The sequence below is a fragment of the Ictidomys tridecemlineatus genome, unplaced genomic scaffold, assembly GCF_052094955.1.
Source record: "Ictidomys tridecemlineatus isolate mIctTri1 unplaced genomic scaffold, mIctTri1.hap1 Scaffold_44, whole genome shotgun sequence".
In the NCBI taxonomy this organism is placed as follows: Eukaryota; Metazoa; Chordata; class Mammalia; order Rodentia; family Sciuridae; genus Ictidomys; species Ictidomys tridecemlineatus.
Genome location: NW_027522848.1, coordinates 1,757,363 through 1,761,351, shown reverse-complemented (window position 1 = coordinate 1,761,351; position 3,989 = coordinate 1,757,363). Strand labels below are relative to the sequence as shown.

Sequence of the window (3,989 nt, the reverse complement as noted above, 5' to 3'; positions counted from 1 at the left end):
ATAGAGCAGGTGTATCTCAAAGGATGCTTTAGATCAGTGATGAGTCATTTGTAAAAATGGCCTCAATTCTTCTGCTTCCTGTATCTCTGCCTTTTAGCAATGCAACTTTTATTTTCTTAGATGAAGAGGTACAGTCTAGTCCTTCAACCCTGAAATCTGAGCTGGCCTTACAATGGCAGCAGTGACAAGATGTTAGTTCTGAACTTAAGTCTTCAAGAGACCTTGCATGCTTTGGGCCTCTCTCAGATTATCTTTAGCTGCCACAAATAAGCCTAGGCTCTCTGCTTAAGGATGAGAACACATTCTTTATGAGACAAGCTGTTTCACCTGAGGTGACTGGAGACTAGTTTGCCCCTAACAGGAAAAACTGCTGAGTACAGTCCTATTTGCCAACCACCATAATCTTGGGCTAAATGAATATATACTGTTTTAGGCCAACAAATTTCAGAGTGGTTTGCCATTAATTATAGATAATTGATAGAAGAGCTTAAGACAGAGATGAAGAAAAAAATTGGTCTAGGCTAGAGTTGCACCTCCAAGAAATCAAGAGTCAGAAATACATGAGGTCAGACCAAAGAAAAATGGAGAAACTAGTAGAACTGGATGTCTGAGCCACTTTGTTTCCATAAAATAGCTCCAGGGATTGAGAGAACACATACTGGAGGCCAGAGATGCACCTCTATTCATATGATGATCTTTCTGCAAGCACTCCATCATGGTAGAACAAATAGGAATCCCCACATGTTGGGACATACAGGGTGCATCTAGATGCCATCCTTTCAGGCTGGACTTTAAGAGAATGAAACATTGTTTCCTAGTCAACTATCAGATGCCAAGAACAAAAAATCCTGTGGCTTATAGTTTCCTTTTATTTTTCAAATAAAATTATAAGAACTTATATGTCATACTTTCAAGAAATGGCAACTGTAGACTCTCAGAGTAAAGATATTACCAAGTTAGACTGCTGTTCACCTTTCACTTTTCACAGTGTGGATCTACTGCCCATTGAAAAATAGTTTTAATTCAGCTGTATTGGGTTACTAAAAATATTTTTCACTGTAAAAGAGTGTAAGAGAAAAATTTACCTTGAAATGCTGAAATGTATTCTTTCTCTTAGATGGTACTGCTTGAAAAGCACATCTCTGGGATATGATGAATTCTTGTTTTAGTAGTACCTCCTTAAATCTGGCAGAACAGGTGGGCAGTAGTGGGGAGTGGTAGGGGTGGAGTGAGGGTGAGGAGTGTGGTATTCTGGTGAAACAATATTGAACCTATAACTACTTATGCCTGGGATCTTATGTTCCAGTAACCACAGAAACTTCTTCTTCTTCTTCTTCTTTTTTTTTTTTATTGGAAAACGAGTTAGTTGACAAAGTGCCATAAACTTTATACAAAATGGCCTTTTCTGAGCAAATGTTTTACTCGATCTATGGTTCAACCACAAATATCCTAAAATTGTAGTGAAGCAGGAATTTCAATAGAAGAAAAGGCAGGAGTAATGAGGACTGAAGTGTCACCCAAGCAGGAGTCAAAGAGGTGTGTCATACCCGAATCAGTGCACACTGTGTGTGCAAGCTGGAAGGACAGAGGGCGTGCTTTAAAGTTGTCATGTTAATTGCTGCTTGTCTCCTATGAACATGTTGCTCCCTTTGGGCTGTCAAGTAATCAGCTCACCCCAAACTTTTCTGAACCGAGGGCCCACAAGTCCTGTGTCCCATCTTTCCCTCTCAAGCCTGCCTCTCACCAGCGTTTGGGCATTCTGCGCCGGCTAACAGGTCCCTGCTCACTCCCCAGTACATCTCCGCAGCACACTAGGACTGCAGTCTGTTTGCCGCCCGTCCTCCCATTGCAGCAGTCAGGGCGACGGAGAGGGAGGAGGCACGCAGGGAAGGGAAGACCCAGGAGGACCAACTCGCCGGCCAGCTCCGAAATCAGCATGGGGAAGGGAAGCGCGGGACGAGTTCGCACCACAGGTAAACAGGCTGGCGAGGTGCAGGGCGCTGCCGCCGCCGCGGCCACCCAGCGATTTCCAGGCACGCAACTCCGCCTCCAGGGCGCTCTCCCTCGCGCTCTCGCCCAGCCACTAGCTCGCAGCCCCAGCCGCCGCCACAGCATCACTTCACACAAAGGACTGTTACCCGCTGAGCAGCTCCTCCACCTCCAAGTCCTCCTCAGGTGACAGCAGCCCCGACAGCAGGGCTCCGGTGCGGCGGCGGCGGCGGCGCGGGGGGGGGGGGGGGGGACCTGTCACTCCTTGCAACCCAGGCGGTGGCAGCGCAGCGGCTTTTTTTTTCTTTTAGCTTTTCTTTTTCCCCCCCTTCGTCTTTTTTGTGGTTCCACCCATCTCTTCCCCCCTCCTCCTTCCATAAACAACTCTCCTACCCCACCCCCCCATAAATAAATAAAAGGAGGAGGGTAAAGGGGGGAAGGAGGAGTGGTGCGGGGCGCAGGGGGGTGGCAAGGCAAAGGGAGGCAGCGCGACAGAGCCAGGCAGAGTCCGCACCGACAGCCAAGAGCCCGTACGCACCTCAAACCATGAGATGGCGACGCGCCCCGCGCCGCTCCAGGAGTGCTGGCCCTCCGGCCCCGCGTCCCGACTCGGCCGCCCGCTTGCCGCCGCCGCTGCTACTGCCGTGGCTGCTGCCGCTGCTCCTGGGGACCGCGGCCCTGGCGCCGGGGGCGGCGGCCGGCGACGAGGCGGCTCCCGCGGGGACCTCGGTGTGCTACTCGTTCCCGCCCAGCGTGGGCTCGGTGCAGGAGCTGGCTCAGCGCGCCGCGCTGTGATCAAGGGAAAGGTGCACCCGCCACGGGGGCAGCAGGGGGCACTCGACAGGAAGGCGGCGGCGGCGGGCGAGGAAGGGGCGTGGGGTGGCCAGCGCGAGCCGCCAGCCGCCAGCCGCCGGCCCAGGGGCGCTGGGGCCGCCCGCCGAGGACTTGCTGCCCACCGCCAACGGGACTGTGCCCTCCTGGCCCACAGCCACTGTGCCCAGCGCTGGCGACCCCGGGGAGGAGGAGGCACCCTATCTGGTGAAAGTGCACCAGGTGTGGGCGGTGAAAACCGGGATCTTGAAGAAGGACTCGCTGCTCTCCGTGCGCCTGGGGAACTGGGGTCACCCGGCTTTCCCCTCCTGCGGGAGGCTCAAGGAGGATAGCAGGTACATCTTCTTCATGGAGCCCGAGGCCAACAGCAGCAGCCGCGCGCCGGCCGCCTTCCGAGCATCGTTCCCCCCTCTGGAGACCGGCTGGAACCTCAAGAAGGAGGTCGGCCGCATGCTGTGCAAGCGGTGCGGTAAGTTCCTCGCCCCTGGGGGCGTGCTTCGCCGGGCTCGGAGGGCGCGGTGGGCAACAGGATTCGATGGCTGCGGAGCAGAGGAGGTCTCAGGAGTTGCTGGGGTCTGGGTGTCGGACTCCAGAGGTCCTCAGGAAGGGAGATTTCCCGGGTTCCACTGGCAGAACCTTTTCCACGTTCCTGTTTCCTAGGCTTTGCCATTGGTGAAAGCCCAAGTTTGGTCCTTGGTTGGGGCGGCCTGAAACTTTTTAAACCTTTGGGGTTTGGTTCAACTAAGTAGAATCGAAATGTGCCTGCTGTTTTCTTGCCTGTGGAATATTGAATTTGGTTTTGGTTAGGAGCTGCTTATTATGGGCCCCTGAGTGGGGCTTTTCCTCTGAAGGAGAATGAGTGAGGTGGACAGGATTTTAATGCCTTCTCTTCACTTTTGAATCCTGAGTGTGGAGATGAGATGGGCAGGGATTGTCTGTGTCCCTTGGGAATTCACTCAGAGATTTCTTTAGGCAGATGGCAGAGTTTTTGGTGAACTAAAGTCCAACAGATTAGGTTCAATCTGTATCTTGTGTATATGTGTATGCAAGAGTTATAAAGTATTTTTTTGGTGAAATCATCTCAAGAATTTTTGTTTTCTCAATATTTTGGTTTGGAGTCTATTTTGGCACTTCAGTGAATCAGAACAGATGAACATAATTATGGAGCT

The 3,989-nt window shown here is 52.2% G+C and overlaps 1 pseudogene; it reads left to right on the top strand.

Moving 5' to 3' along the window:
- The first annotated feature begins 2,501 nt into the window (after positions 1-2,501).
- Positions 2,502-3,480, top strand: LOC144373582 (uncharacterized; annotated as a pseudogene).
- Positions 3,481-3,989: the final 509 nt, after the last annotated feature.